The 16,826-nt window shown below is 38.7% G+C and overlaps 1 protein-coding gene across 5 annotated transcripts in view; it reads left to right on the top strand.

Annotated features, from left to right (window-relative positions):
* Positions 1–16,826, top strand: part of LOC129732956 (protein spire) — a 308,435-nt gene that overhangs the window by 106,770 nt on the left and 184,839 nt on the right. The window lies entirely within an intron of this gene.

The following is a 16,826-nucleotide window of genomic DNA, read 5'->3' on the forward strand; positions in this document are numbered from 1 at the left end:
AACTTCACGAAAAATTACATTTCCTCTGATCAGTATGGATTTGTACCTGGGCGTTCCGTAGCAACGAACCCCATGGACTTTACTTCAAATTGTATTGCTGACATTAAGCGTAAAGCGCAATTTCACGTTGTTTATACTGACCAAAAAGCTACTTTTGTTCGTATCGGCAATGGTATTTTGCTGAAGAAAATATTTTGATTGGGAGCTTCATCATGTGGTTAAAATCATTTTTGTGTGATAGAACGTTGCAAGTTAAACTGGGTTCTGTTGGTTCAGATTCCTTTACGAACAAATCTGGTGTACCTCAGGGCAGTAATCTTGGGCCGCTACTTTCCATATTTTTTTTCAACGACGCTGCTATGTTTTAAAAATTAACTAGACGATTCATAACATCGAAGATTTTTACTGTTTACAGTCGCTACTGGACTGCTTTGTGTCGTGGTGTAAAGTTTACACTGAATTTCAATATTTATTTCCAAAAAAATTTCTAGTAGAGTATAACGGAAACCGATAACTATTTCTTTGATTTCTCAATCACTCTGCTAAGACGCTCGGTATAGATTTTCTAAGTTTAACAGATTTGTTACCTAAAGAGCCATTTCATGTTATTGCTAATAAAGTAATACAAAAATACTTTGCGTGTAGGTCAGCCAGTTTTCGTTACAGATAATTTTTAAACAGATTGATTTACCTTATATTGTTTGCTTATTTTTTTGAAAGTGTTTTAAACGTTTTTACTCAAACTCACATTGCTATCAATTTTGCTGAGTTCTATGTGAAAAGAATAAAATAATGTACGTGTGTTATATTCAGATTTTTTTTTACTGTGTAGGAAAAACGATTGTTGTCAGTATTTTTTGTTATTTATTGTCCTCGCTATTTATATTAGGCAAATTTTTATTATCGAATAAGCAATTAACTTTCACCTCGAAATTTTTTGTTATATTTTTGAGTCTAGTCAGTGTTATTGTCGTTCAGCTCGAGCTTGAGTTTGACGACCGCACTTTTTGTAGTTGCTCCTTTGTGATCGATCTGAGCTAGTGAAGTTGCACAAGGAATTTCGTATATGGCTTCTTGGGATTGGTTTACCATTTTCAATGTATAACAATTGAGAAGCTTCCGCTTTGTAAAGATCGATAACGGCGCCGGCCTCGTCCTTACGGCCATTAGGGTGAGAAAGCAGATTGTAAGGAAGGAATTGTAGCACCGAGTTCACCTTTGCATCTCCACGACCACGACAGAGAGGAAAGGTTGTGTCGCCGTGGTGAGTGACGGAATCAAACAATGTTGCGCGCGACGTTAACTTGTTACGAAAACGAGCGATCATTGCTCTTTTTTTTCAAACACCGCGAATCTATGCGAGTGACGCGTGTGAGATCTCTCCATCAGCTATATTTAAATGTTATTGTCGTTCAAAGGTCAATAACTGTTATAAGAGCAATTTCCGTTGTGGCAGGCGGCAGGCACGGATTCCATGAGTATTTCATTTCATTTTTTGGAAAACCGCTTTAAACTGTTTTATGTTGAAGATCTTGTAATCAACAAACTTCGGCTTCCTGTAGGATCTGGCGACCTTGGTGGCCATTCTTTTGTATCAAGGAAATCCGTCAGATTGCAGCATGCGCTGGTTCACCGTCTTCCTGGAACACAAAGCGGCCATCTCCGAGGAGTTTTATCGTTTATAATAAACAGCATCGACTTTAACGCCTTTGTCAATAAAAACCAGTGGAAACTTGCCTCGCTTTCAAACTACCATAAACGGTCAAGTCGAGTTCAGTATGGCGACCACCGACTTTAATGTGTGCAGAAGAAAGCCCTATCTTTACTGTTTTCAATGGTATTTCAGCAATTTCATGGAAAAATTCAAGAGTTAGAGCAAGTTTGATGAGCTAACAAACCCACTTTTTTACCCAAACAAACATACCATGAATCATTTTTAACAACTTCAGATAAACAGTGGTCCGGTCTCAACGGGAATTGCTTACATGTTGAAATTCTGAGCCCAACCAGCTTCAAAATGAAAAATACCCAATTTGTGATAAAACACTACCTGTAGTAAGACAAGCAGATGAGGTTTTGTCTGTTCTGTTTTTTTATCATAATGTGTTTTAATATGTTAAAATTAAATCGGACTTTTCCGGACTTGAAAAGTATTTTCCAATCTATTATAAGTTCTAAAACTCTCTGTTCCGTCCAAAAAATATGATGTTTTGGAATTCGGACCGGAATTTCTGAGCTCCGATTTAATGTCGAAAGATACTACCTAGGGCATGAAGGTGACTAAAGTGGTACCTGTACTTTCATAATTCCCCAAAGCTCGATTATGGAATAATCACCGGAATAACTTATCAAACATTGTTTATCCAACGTAACGATAGCATAACCTCAACCATTACAGCACGAACCTACTGTTCGATTGGCAGAAACCTTTTTTTCCATTTCGGCAGAATGCTAATTCCCTTTCATCGATTTTCCTCGAAACCTTCTGATGTAAGGCCATCATCGACGGGTGATTACAAAATTGGCCTGCCTTACTTACATCGATGAGTCGCAACTTTTCATTCGCCGTTCCTGCCGCCTCCAGTCCTAATGAGTATGCAAATAGTTCGAATCGGAATCCACTTTGCTGCTTTGCCGCTCGATTCGAATGCCTTCAGCGATACTTCGTTGTTCAGTAGTGGCGTAAAAATTCCATTCACCTGAAAATCCATTCCATCGTGAAGAGTCCTATTCCCTAATCACCGCAGCTAATTCATGAACGCTCTTGTAGTACGCTCGGTGCACAATTGCTGCCATACTTACGAAAAAAAACTGTCGACACCGTGTAAGCCAATTTCACAATTGAATTAATTTAGACGTTCCTTTTTTATGCTGTTTTATTTGCATGGATTTCCAACAATTAGCTAAACCGAACAACCAACATTTCGGTGTTCAGTGTTGTTGAAAAGATCTGATTGAAACAGCATTGAATCCAGCGGAGCATCAAACAGACACCGGCCGGCCGAGGTTGAATATGTTAGCCACAGTCGTTGTGGTGCATAGGCATAACAATAGCACCCATGCAATTGAACAGAATTCCAATCGGAACAATCTCTCTCGATTGTGGTTTTCTTTTGACTGAGTTGTGGTCGTTTGGGAAAAAATGATAGAATCCTAAAAATGGTCACTTCTGTTACAGGATGAACATTTACGTTGGGGTTATTGTTCATATTATCTTGTTAGGTATTGCGATTAGGAACCACAATTTCATGATAATGAGTTTCGTTATGTACTGTAAGGTTACCGTTCAGGTCATCTAATGCTATGCTATGTTGGTTCACTTTTTCTTTTGTGCCCACGTAACCGTGAAACTATTGCAGTGTTATACTGTTTTTTTCGTTTGTTTGTTTTGAATCAGGGCACTTAGTGACGCAGTGTTGGTTTGTTATAAAAACAATAGTAAGTCTTTCTTCAACTATAACTGTATTACTTATAAATTGTTCATTGATTGCAATGTAGATTCTACGAAAGTAGCTTTGTCTGGAGTTTACATTATTGTCTTGTTTTCTGAAAACCGTTCAATTAAGATTTAAAAATTTAATGATTAGTATGCTTTCCTGCTGACACGAATAATAAAATTCCTGGCTGCGAGCGGCCGAATGTAGTATCAAAGTTTCTTTTCTTTTTACAGTATTTTGATAATTTCAATTTGCGGAATGTTAGGTTCAAATCAAATCAATTTCAGTTCCGGGTCGATTTGCAGACGTTCACAAGATGATCCACAAATCAATCGGTTTAGTTTGTTGGCTTGTATTTTTACATTTCTGAAATATAACATCATCACATCTCAATGGCCACAAGGCGCTAAAAATTCGAAAACCCCAATCCAAACCGAAAGCGTTTTACTTATCTCATCACCAAGGCAGCTCCAACTAAAAGCGGCATATTAGTGCATCCGAAAAAATAAATCAACCTACTAAACAAAAAACGTTCGCTTAACGGAACATCGATGGTCCGCGAAGATTTTAACCGTACTCCGGCAACTGTTGCAAATTGAAATTTATGTGGCGCTCTAAAAAAAAAACAAAATGTAACTGTTTGCAAACCTGCAGGTTGACCGCCATCCGGCATATCCCCAGCGCGCGGTCGACAGCTGACTTGGATTACCCTGCGGCGAACTCCGGCAGAGCATTACGGTTACGCGCGCGTAACAATGCATTAGTGGCTTGTAAATATAAAGTTGGATATACGACCCCTGCAAAGGATGTTGCGAGCTTACGAAATCAAGACTGTGTCGCTTTCGCATTACCGCATGTTAAATACCGTTTTTAACTATAGGAACATGAGATATATGTAGCAGGAATCGCTTATGCACAATTGCTATGATTAGCAAATTATTAAATTCCCTTTCCTGTCGCGGCTTTGTTGAGGATTGTATCGGTCCACATCAAGATAGGTTTATTCCCAGGCCAAATGATTCTTGGTCTGTCTTCGTTCTAAGAGTTTCGCATAGGCGGACGTTCGTAACGGAAATCCGCAACTATATGCCCTTGGTCAGTTGTAATGATTATCATCCTGTAGGTGAGTTTCTCCGATTCCTCGTGTTCGCTAGAGCATACCGCAGTCATTCGCCAAGTTATAGAACACGTAGATCACGTGTGAGAATCGCCGAATCATCCGGCTAGTTCACATTGCTGACCGTTGCGCATCTGAAAGGCTGGTCAGTTCTAACGGTGTGCTAGATATTATCTACTGCACGCCTAAGCGTTTGAACCTAATGATGATTATAATGATTCTATGTTTCCCAGCTGCGTACACCATGTTTTTCCATCATTCCAGTTACTAGCTAACAGTTACCAACGTTTATTTGGCATTTTTCTGGTTGAAAAATTAATGCTCACAAAAAATATATTATCTAATCTATCATTAGTGGTCTTTGCGACACTTGCCTTCCGCTGGTAATAATTGCAATGGTGGTAATGCTACGCAGAAAGATTGAGAAAAAAATCAGATAGTTAAACACTGAATCCGTTTTCGATAGCAGATAATACCGACTGGCCAGTTGGGCCAAACCGTGCCATGCATACTCGAGGTGTAGAGTATATAGCATAAGTACTGCTTTATGAGCCAGCAGGGGCAGGCGAAACAACAAAAAAAATAATTGAAGAAGAAAAAAACTTGCTGACTGATCGCCGACTATGACCGTCTCTGGCTGGGTGGTGATCGCCGGGCGTAACATCGTTGCAGTTTTTACCTCCCGTCTGATACGTGGATTATCTGTACCGTAACATTATGATTGCCTTATGATTTGCTATTATGTAATCATGAATTCTATATCTGCATGCTCTCATTACTCCAACGTTGGGGCGGTAATGTTTTTGTGCTTCTCTTTTTTTTGTTAAAAAACTGCTGCTTAAAATATGCGATTTTAAATTACTCCATTGTTGGGCCCGTAGCACTTGCTGGCCTTAATTTCTGTGTTTGTAATTTAAGTAATTGGATTATTTTGATTGAATTACATAAAGTTCATTTTAGAAATAGTTGCTAATAACAATGAGATTGATTCCACGATTTAAACGACTTCAAAGTTATTGGACGATTTTGGCTTTTTAAATAAGTACGAAATATTACTTGTGATTAACGGGTTCAAATTAGTGAGGTGAACTTTGGCAGTGTGAATTTCCCAGGCTTGTCGGTAACATAACACCCAGAGTTCCCAGAGTACCGTTTCTTTGTGGCACTGCTCTGTTTTTAATGTCAAAATCCAAGCCTGAAAAACTATGTTTTAATTAACAATCGTCAGGCGTCAGTAATGCTGTTAACCATCGTTTTCAATTGAAAATCATTCGTTTGATTTTCGAACACATTGTGAGTCACATTGTGTCACTCAAATAGAGGGGAGGGGAGGTAAAGCAAATTGTGACTATATGTAACGTAGGGCGGTTTTTCTACAGCAGTCCAGTCCAAAGCTCGCTGAAGAAAACTGCAGCCTAAGTAGTTCGATACTTTATCTAAATATATAATGACAAGAATTGGAGAAAAGATATCAAAGGATTGCTTCCAGGAAATTATTCGAATTTTAATTTGAAAATAGTGATAAAATCTTAGATCCTACAAAGTTTTTAAAGCATAAATCGAATTGATAACGGTCACCTCTGCTTGACACCTTTCCTCTAAATCTTGTTCAGATATATCGATCTATAAGAAAAGGTCTAATAATTTGAGTTAGTCTATTTGAATTTTTGAAAAATAAGTATGCAGAGTTGTTTGGTTTAGTTTGACCTGCCAACCCTCAAAGTTTTATTAAACTTGCATTGTGCAATTCACTGCTTTCGACTATAATCGTTTTTAAATTATTTTCTTGTTACCTTTTAAAAAAAAAGTTCAATAAATCATGTGTCTCAATATTACTCAAAATGCATAAAAACGATAGTTTGGCTTCGGTTCTTATGATTTGTATTAGTATTTGTATTCGTATAAGTATCCAGAATACTTCTCAGATCTCGAATTTGTGTCACGATCAGTCAAAAATATCAGGAAAATAACAATTCGTAATATTATGTTACGAACATTTGTATCAACTTGTTTCTGAACATGGTCTTGTTAATAGTTAAAATATCAAAATTCCTATCAAAATTACTCACTGATTATTTCAAATTATAGCAAGTTTTGTGAGGTTTTTGGCAGAAAAAGATCGGAATTAGTTAGAATGTACAATATTTTGTTAATTGAATAACAAATTTTGTTATGCTTCAAAAAACATACTTTTGAGCACTAAAGTGTATGATAATAGAATTAGATATAATTCTATACATTTTATTATTCTGGCATATCAAGAATATTACAGGCTTTGTTATTTCTATCAAGTTCAGATATATTTGTGTTATCCGTTTGTTATAATCGTTTGATCGGGAATTGTTTTGAAAGTTCCTTGTAATTGGCGAGACGGAAAAGTTAAGAATGTTATAAAAAAGTGAAAATACAGAAGATTTTAGGAAAAATAATTCGAAATCGAAATTCACTTACCACCTTACTTACCGGTTTATTCTTACGTGGCGATTTTCACCGGATTTCGAAATTTTCGCAGATCTTTTTCTATGCGGATTTCGGAGAAAAAACATTTTCCTCGCGTGATTCGGCGTTTACGCGGTTTTCTCACGAATTCGAAAAGACGTTTCTATTTTTTCCTTGTTTTAGAGGCGTTTCACTGCTCTTCGAATAGTTTTCTATATAATTTGAAATTCAATTTGAATTTTAGGCATTTAGACTAAATTCTGATCGTGTAAATTTCTGACCGTTATGACTTTTAAAAGTTGGTGATATCTCCGAGATGATCTTATTTTCATGCTTTTAGGCCGTTTTTGGAGTCATATCTTTTGGTTTGTTCCTATGCTTGCGATTTTGTTTAGAAAAGATTCAAAAAATTATAATTGCTTTCATTTTCAATTTTTTCTCACCTTCACATACGTTTTTAGAATTTTTGTTTGTTTTTTTTTTTAACGTGTTTTAAGTCACATGAAGTTAAATTCAGGTATCATTCTCTTCTAAACTTCTTCTGACAATCAGGTATGTTTTTTTTTCAGTGTAAACTTTTGTATGCTTTCTTACTAGTGTTTAGAGACGAATAAGAGTTTTTTGACGTTAATTTTTATAGTACTTTTCGACCTTTCCCTGATGCAAGATAAATTTGAGCTAAATTTGTTTGGGTTTCCTTGTTTTTTTTTTAAGGTTTACTGTTTTCCTGACTTAAAAATAATATATATTTTACATTCTGGTTAAAATGTTATCAATCAGTATGCTGCGTTTTTTGAATTTGCTACATTGTAGAAAAGATTTTATCTTTCCAGCTTCTACAGAAGCTTTCTGCCATATTGAAGCCTCTTTGTTTTTAGTCACTCATTTGTTTTTTTTTTTTGACAGTTCACAACTATTTCATAAAACAAAATCTTTTAGAGTTCATTTTTGAATCTACTAGCGAGGCGAGGCGAGCAAAATGTTGTATTAGCGAGCGCGAGTGAAACTTGGATAGTGACAGACGAGCTACTCATCCAAAATCCAGTCGACTCGCCATCTGCAATACCAAAATTGGTCGCCGCTCGCCTCGTCTTCTGTAATAAGGGCTAAAATCTTTTTACATTTCTTTAGGTTTCAGCTGAATTATAACGGCGTTTGCTTTGCCCGTCTCTGTTTATTTAGTACATTTCTCGGCTTTCTCACGCTGAATCTTGTGAGGATTTATGGCTTTATTGGTCTAGGTGGTTTTGAGCTAATTTTTAAATTATTTTTGTTATTCTTTTGCTAAAATTTTTTTGTTTAGTCTCTAATCAAAACCACAGGAATAAACATTTTTCGACTTTTCGTTGTAAATAAAATGTCTACGTGGACAAAGAGTGGGGGGAGGGTGTTTGATAAATATCCATGCTTGTCCACGAGAGGGGACGGAAAGGGGGGGTCTGAAATGACGATTTTCGTGTCCACGTGGAATGTGGACGGCCCCTTAGGACTATTGTCGGAATTTTCGACCCCCCTTCCCACAGAATAAGACTCCATATAATTTTACAACACCTCTTCCCCTGCCGCAATTATTTCAAAGATTTTTTCTAGAAAACGAATTAAAATAATTCAAAAACATGTTCAGTGTTTGGGGAAACGAAACTTTTTTAGATTCAACAATTTCGTAGAGAATAAAAAAACAGAACAAGTTCATTAACTCAAACACACAAAAGTTCATATTCTTTCAGCTGGGATGGATTCGCTGTCCCGGATTCATCTGTTAGAACCTTAGCAAGATATTTTTAACTGGATCCATTTTTTTTAATTTTGAAAATTAGTTTTTTTTTTGTTTTGTTTAAATAATCTTACGTAAAAACTTCTCGAATCACTCTCTCCCCCGTAAGAAATTTGTATACCCCCTTTCCCTTTCCCTTTCCCTTACCCCCCACCCCTCTCCTTTTGTAATTTGTGCATGACCCCTAACCAATCAAAATTTCTTTTTCTGTTTGCGATGTTCATTGTATATTCATGTTGTAAGTGGCTCCGCCTTTTTTTTTCAATTTATGTCATTTCCCCAGTTTCGCAAGACGCAAAACATTCGTTGTTTTGCTTTCGTCTCGATTAGACGCAAATTGTTTATCTCCGTTTGAGTTCGCAAAATAACAATACACGAGTTATCGTACGGGTGTTTTTTGTCGATAAGTTCTTGTGTTGCGCGATAACAATAGCCTGTTGTATATCGGCAGAAACATCTGCACACTGGTAGGGGCAGGCTACCCCGCCAGTGATTCGATACGCAGCTGATATATCAGCAAGAATAATTCTCCCGCACCGCTGTTACCCCGCTAGCAGCACGGACCACCATACGATCGAGCGAGTGGAAGTCAACTACAAGTGGCATCTACAAGGTCGCGTGTAAGATACGGCCACTGTGTCACAACACGAAGCTGGATCGTCATTGTTTGTTCTGCGGAGACACTCGATTAATCCAACTATCAGCCGTGAGGTCGTGACTTAGACGTTCGGTGAAGTATTACCTTTAGAATTTTTACTTTTATTATCATTATTATTACTATGTTTTAATATTATTATTAATATTATTATTGATATTATTATTATTGTTATTATTATTTTTATTATTACTACAATTATTATTATTATTATTATTATTATTACTATTGTTATTAGTATTAGTATTACTTTCTTTTTTTTATTTGATCCATTGTAGATTGAAAAATTGTTTTTAAAAGTCAATATCAACTACTTGAACCCCCCCCCCCATATTCGAATATTTATCGTTTGTGTGCGGTAGAGCGTAACGCTCCCGCAAAATGGACGACATGCAGGTGCTGCTTTTCCTGGATGTGGAAACAAACGGGGAAGGAATTGAAATTTCTCCCATCAGCTCACCCCTACCTTCCCCTGTGCCCTCCCCTTTGCCAAGTCCTGTACCAAGAGTACCAGAAGTACGGGTAAAAGCTTACCCAGATGCCGCTGGCGGTCCCTACGTTGTTTTTTTCCGGCCCATAAAGAAGCCATTAAATATTACTCAAATTGGCAAAGACCTGGCAAAACATTTATCAGCCGTAACCGAGATTACGAAGGTGAGGCCGAACAAACTGCGAGTTGTCGTGAGTAGCTTGAAGCAAGCAAACGAAATTGCTGGCTACGAGCTCTCCACGAGAGAGTATCGCGTGTACATCCCTGCCAAGAATGTAGAAATCGACGGTGTGGTTACCGAGGGGAATCTCACTGTCGATGACATTTTGCGTCATGGAGATGGCTGTTTTAAAAACCCCTTGATGCAAAGTGTAAAGATACTGGATTGCAAGCAATTGCATTCAGTATCCATCGAAGAAGGAAAGAAGAAATTCCTCCCTTCGGATTCCTTCCGAGTAACATTCGCCGGATCCGCGCTGCCGAACTACGTCCGCTTGGACAGGGTTCGTCTACCTGTACGCCTGTTCGTACCGCGGGTCATGCATTGCCAAAACTGTAAGCAGTTAGGCCATACAGCCACCTACTGCTGCAACAAGGCACGCTGCGAGGGAACTCGGCATAACCTTTCCGGCATGTCCCGCGTACCAACACGGGAGGAAAAAATTAAGCGTTCCCTTAAGGAACGATCAAAGCGCTCTTTTGCAGAAATGCTTAAGAGGGCTGAGCCACCCTCGACAGGAAACATCTTTTCCTTCTTGCCAACTGATGAGGGTACATCTGACGATCCCGTCGAAGGGTGTTCCTATGCCTTGCCAGAGGGATCTAGGAAGAGGAGAATGCTCAACTCTTCTAATCTTTCTCGCAAAGGTCGTAAGATAACCCCTAGCGGAATGACCAATAAGACAACACAAAAAGGAAGCGGTGAAGAAAAACCGAAGCAAGTACCCCCCGGTTTTAATTTCAAACCAAACCAGGAGTACCCACCGCTTCCTGGGGCACCAAAAACCCCTCGTGCACTCATTTCTCGATCAGAACACATAAAAGAAACAGGGTTCATAAAGTTCTCTGATATTGTGGACTGCATATTTAAAACATTCAACATACCAGATCCCCTTCAAAACATTCTTCTTGCCCTTCTCCCTACAGTGAAAACCTTTTTGAAGCAACTCACAGCAACTTGGCCCCTCATTTCAGCTATCGTATCTTTCGATGACTAATACGTCGAAAGAGGTTAGGAATTTTGTCACTGTGTTACAGTGGAACTGCAGAAGTATCATCCCCAAATTTGATTTATTTTCACATTTGATAAACACATACAATTGTAATGCGTTCGCGCTCTGTGAAACTTTTCTCAATTCAAATGACCAACTTAATTTCCACGATTTCAACATCATTCGTCGAGATCGAGACTCACACGGTGGAGGGGTACTTTTAGGGATTAAAAAGTGCTATTCTTTTTCCAGAATCAAACTCCCCTAGATCTCGAATATTGAAGTTGTTGCCATTCAAACGAATATGAATGGAAAAGACCTTTGCCTTGTTGTGTTATATATGCCCCCATCCGCGCGGATTGAACAGAAGCAACTCCTTGATATAGCAGAATTGCTTCCCGCACCTTTTTTGATTTTGGGAGATTTTAACTCTCACTGTTCGCTAAGGGGGTCGCTGTACGACGACAACCGATCTTCTTTAATTTGTAACTTGATCGACGACTTCAATATGACACTTTTGAATACTGGGGAAGCGACACGTGTACCTAATCCTCCAGCACGTGAAAGCGTGCTTGACCTATCCCTCTGCTCGACATCACTAGCGTTAGATTGCCAGTGGAAAGTAATCAACGATCCCCACGGTAGTGATCATCTTCCAATCGTTATATCAATTGCTAATGGTTCAACTCCCCCGAACCCAATCAATATTTCCTACGACCTTACACGTGATATTGATTGGAAGCGTTATGAGTCTATTATAGCGGAATCTATCGAGACTCACGAGGAACTACCTCCGGAGGAAGAATACGCGTTCTTTGCTGGATTGATAATCGACGCCGCGACTCAAGCTCAGACGAAACCGATACCCGGGGTAACGATTAGACAGCGCCCTCCCAACAAATGGTGGGACAAAGAGTGCTCTGAGCTGTACGCGCGAAGGTCCGCGGCGTATAAGGACTACCGGGGGTACGGCACTGTCAACCTGCTTCGAAAGTACGAGGCACTGGGCAGGCAGATGAAGAGCTTAGTAAAGGCGAAAAAACGCGGGTACTGGCGGCGGTTCGTAAACGCGTTGTCGAGGGAAACAGCGATGAGCACTCTTTGGGATACCGCCAGGCGCATGCGGAACCGTGACGTTTCGAATGAGAGTGAGGAGTATTCAGATCGCCGGATACTCGATTTTGCCAAAAAGGTCTGTCCGGACTCTGTACCGGAACAGAAAACCTTTCGCGACGCGTTTATAGTAACTACGGAAGAGCCTCCATTTTCGATGTTGGAATTTTCAATGGCTCTCCTGTCGTGCAACAATAAGGCTCCAGGGTTAGATAGAATAAAACTCAACCTGTTGAAGAATCTACCCGACTCTGCAAAAAGACGCTTGTTGAATTTGTTCAACAAGTTTCTTGAGCTAAATATTGTTCCGCATGACTGGAGGGAGGTAAAAGTCATTGCTATTCGGAAACCCGGGAAACCTGCCTCTGATCATAATTCATATAGGCCGATTGCGATGTTTTCTTGCCTCCGGAAATTAATGGAGAAAATGATCCTCTTACGGTTAGACAAATGGGTCGAAACAAACGGTTTACTTTCAGATACTCAATTTGGCTTTCGCCGGGGCAAAGGGACGAACGATTGCCTAGCGTTGCTTTCTACTGATATTCAACTCGCATTTGCTCGAAAAGAGCAAGTGGCTTCTGCGTTCTTGGATATTAAGGGGGCTTTTGACTCTGTCTCTGTAGAAGTTTTAAGCGCGAAACTTCAATCGCAGGGACTTTCGCCAAATTTGAATAACTTTTTGCTCAATTTGTTGTCAGAAAAGCATATGTATTTCTCACATGGCGATTCAACAACTTCCCGAATTAGTTACATGGGCCTTCCCCAGGGCTCATGTTTAAGTCCTCTCTTATATAATTTCTATGTCAATGACATCGATGAATGTCTTGCAAATTCATGCACGCTAAGGCAACTTGCAGACGATAGCGTTGTATCCATTACTGGTAGCGAGGCTAGCGATCTGCAAGGACCATTGCAAGAAAGCTTAGACAATTTGTCTGAATGGGCTCTTAAGCTGGGTGTCGAATTCTCTCCGGAGAAAACTGAGTTGGTCGTTTTTTCTAGGAAGCATAACCCAGCTCAGCTGCAGCTCCTACTAACGGGTAAAACGATCTCTCAGGTTTTAGTCGCTAAATATCTCGGAGTCTGGTTCGACTCTAAATGCACCTGGGCTTGTCATATTAGGTAACTGACACAAAAATGCCAACAGAGGATTAATTTTCTTCGTACGCTAACCGGAACTTGGTGGGGTGCTCACCCAGGAGACCTTCTAAGGTTATACCAAACAACGATATTGTCAGTTCTTGTGTACGGCTGTTTCTGCTTTCGCTCCGCCGCGAACACGCACATTATAAAATTAGAGAGAATACAATATCGTTGTTTGCGTATTGCCTTGGGTTGCATGAAGTCGACCCATACGATGAGTCTTGAAGTGTTAGCGGGTATTCTTCCGTTGAAACATCGTTTTTGGAATCTCTCTTACCGGTTGCTAATTCGATGCACAGTTATGAACCCATTAGTAATTGAAAATTTCGAGAGTTTGGTCGACCTTCAATCTCAATCCAGATTTATGACTTTATATTTTGACTATATGGCTCAAGATATTAATCCTTCTTCATACGATTCCTCCAATGTCGCACTTTTAGATACTTCTAATAATGCTATATTCTTCGACACCACCATGAAACAAGACATTTCTGGTATCCCGGATCAATTGCGACCCCAAGAGATCCCTAAGATTTTTTCCAATAAGTTTAAACATGTTAGTTATGATAAAAGGTTTTACACTGACGGATCTAATCTAGATGAGTCCACTGGCTTCGGTGTTTTCCACGAAAATTTTACCGCTTCCTACAAACTCGATGCTCCTGCTTCCGTGTACGTCGCAGAACTTGCTGCTATTCAGTACTCTCTTGGAATCATCGAAACCTAACCCATGGACCACTACTTCAACTTCACAGATAGTCTCAGTGCCATTGAGGCTCTGCGATCGATGAAGCCTGTGAAGCACACCCCGTATTTCCTGGGGGAAAAAACGGCGGTTTTAAGGTGCTTTAACAGATAAAAATTACCGGGTTACCTTAGCGTGGGTCCCTTCTCATTGCTCGATTCCGGGTAATGAAAAGGCTGACTGTTTAGCTAAGGTGGGTGCTATTGATGGCGATATTTATGAAAGATGAATTATATGATGAATTTTATAGCATTTTGCGTCAGAGAACACTCAACAGTTGGCAATCATCATGGAACTCAGATGAACTGGGACGGTGGCTACATTCCATTTTTCCTAAGGTATCGACGAAAGCATGGTTCAAGGGGTTGGATGTCGGTCGGGACTTCATTCGCGTGATGTCCAGACTTATGTCCAAACACTACACGTTAAACACGCATCTCTTTCGTATAGGGCTTGTAGACAGTAATCCCTGCGTTTGTGGCGATGGCTACAATGACATCGAGCATGTTGTTTGGTCGTGTGCCGAATTCTGCGATGTTAGGTCCGAGCTTATAGATTCCCTCCGGGCCCGAGGAAAACAACCGAACGTTCCCGTTAGAGACATTCTGGGAAGCGGTGATCTTCAGTACATGACACAACTGTACTGTCATTGACACAACTGTGCTGTCAGACTGACATTAAAATTTAATATTCTTTTGTCTATTTGTCAGAATACCCGTATACGACGCTGGAGACACGAACACGAAGAGCCTAAATCTATGTTTAAAAAACAAAAAAGAACAGCAGTCGAAACACAAATAGATCGTATATCTTAATTAGTTTTAAGCAAGAATTGTATCTTCCCTCCTCTCATCTTAAATCCCCACTAGCTCGTAGTCGGCCGCGAGAATAAAAAAAAGGCCTCCCTCTTTTCCCTGCTAACGTAGAATTAAAACGAATTGTACTTGGCTCAGTAAAACAGAAAATGTATCGTGCCGTGTCAAATAAACTAATTTTAAACCATAAGCAAGACGCAAAAAGACTTTATTTCGTATGTAGGGTAGGTAACCTATTTTAACCCTCTAGTGCTTAGTGCGCTTTAAGACGGGCTTCAGTCAAACATCTAAAAAGCTTCAACAAATACTTAAAAAATGTTTATAAAAATTTAAAGTGATTTTATCGAAGTCCGTCTGAAAATTTTCTTAGGTACTAGAGTGTTGAGCAACCTAAGAGCGAATGTTTTAATGTTTTAATGTTCTCCGATTGGGTTGAAATTTTCAGTGTTTGTTTGTCTATTCAAGGTAGGAAATTATGCAAAATTTTAATTTATTTTCATTAAAAATGATATGTTCAAAAACTTTCAAATCACAAAAACTGCAATAATTCCCGCTAGACTTGATGAGTTTTTCCTAAAAAAAACACATGGTAACGATATTAAAAATAGTCTATTTTCGCGGTTTTTCTACTCTCCTTAACATCGCTAGAAAAAATATCTAAATATAGCGTTTTGTGAAGCAACTCGAAAGCTTTAATTTCATTTATAAGCCAAGTTCGCCAAATGGGGTAAAACGACCCTAGAAGGTTTTTTTTTTCAAAAACCATCAAAATCTCTTAAATTCTAATATTTCCGGCTAGACTTGATAGATTCTGCTGAAAATTTTGATAATCTCTCTACCTTACAAAAACTACTTACCTCATCGGAAGATACGCCATTGGGGGTAGAACGTTCCTTGAAGAATTTTTTTCCCAAACTGCCGTCAAAATCACTAAAACTAAAAGCACTTTTCGGATTGTAAAACTGATCAACCACGCAACAAGATAACACGACGAAAGGAAGACAATCAAATTCTTCTCGTATAGGATGGAAGCAGATAGTAAAAGTGCAGCATTCTCAGCCATGCACCTTTTTATTACTCTGTTGCGTATTACATATTGCAGCTGTATGACTGGATCACAAAAAAATTCTGTTGGTGCTGACGTTAACTGATGGTAGACAGAATAGAGTTCGAAATGGCGCTGTGAAGTCGAATTAACCTCCTTCCTTGGACGTTCCAACATTTTGAACGAAGTTTGATACATTTTCTAAACGAATTCAAATTTTCAATAGTACGACAGTTCGCATAAACAAATTATAATTTTCTGCATTTGGACCAAATAGCATCCAATCGATTACTGCAAGAACGAAGTAAATTAGTTATAAACTAACGGAGTGATAAGAATTCAAATTAGACATGATTTAATTCCGATTTAGAATTTTAATTTAACCCCTCTATAGACGTAGTTTTACATTGAAAAAATCCAAGCCAAATTAACTTCCGTGAATGGGAACATATTGACTGTACTTTTCAATAAATTTCTGTTTGCCGTTGGAGAACCACAAAAAGCCAACTATTTTCATAGAATAGAAAATTTGTAAAATTGTGTAAAACTCAACTTTTGAGAAAAAAATTGTTTTTTCAATTCTCAATCCAGGTCTTCTTATCTAAAGTTTCGGAATAATGTCAAGTTTCAAGAAAAAAATGAAGAGAAAATTCAACCCTTTTTTGTTTCAATTTATAATTTAATATTTATTTTCCAAATTTTTCAACTTGAAACCATAATAACTTGAATCATTTTGCATGAAAATGCTCAAATGTAAAAACACTGATAGTTTTCTCTTCGAAAATGAATAAAATCTTGAAGTGAATTTGTTTCATTCCAGATACTCAAACGAGATGAGA

This window comes from Wyeomyia smithii, chromosome 3, assembly GCF_029784165.1.
Source record: "Wyeomyia smithii strain HCP4-BCI-WySm-NY-G18 chromosome 3, ASM2978416v1, whole genome shotgun sequence".
In the NCBI taxonomy this organism is placed as follows: Eukaryota; Metazoa; Arthropoda; class Insecta; order Diptera; family Culicidae; genus Wyeomyia; species Wyeomyia smithii.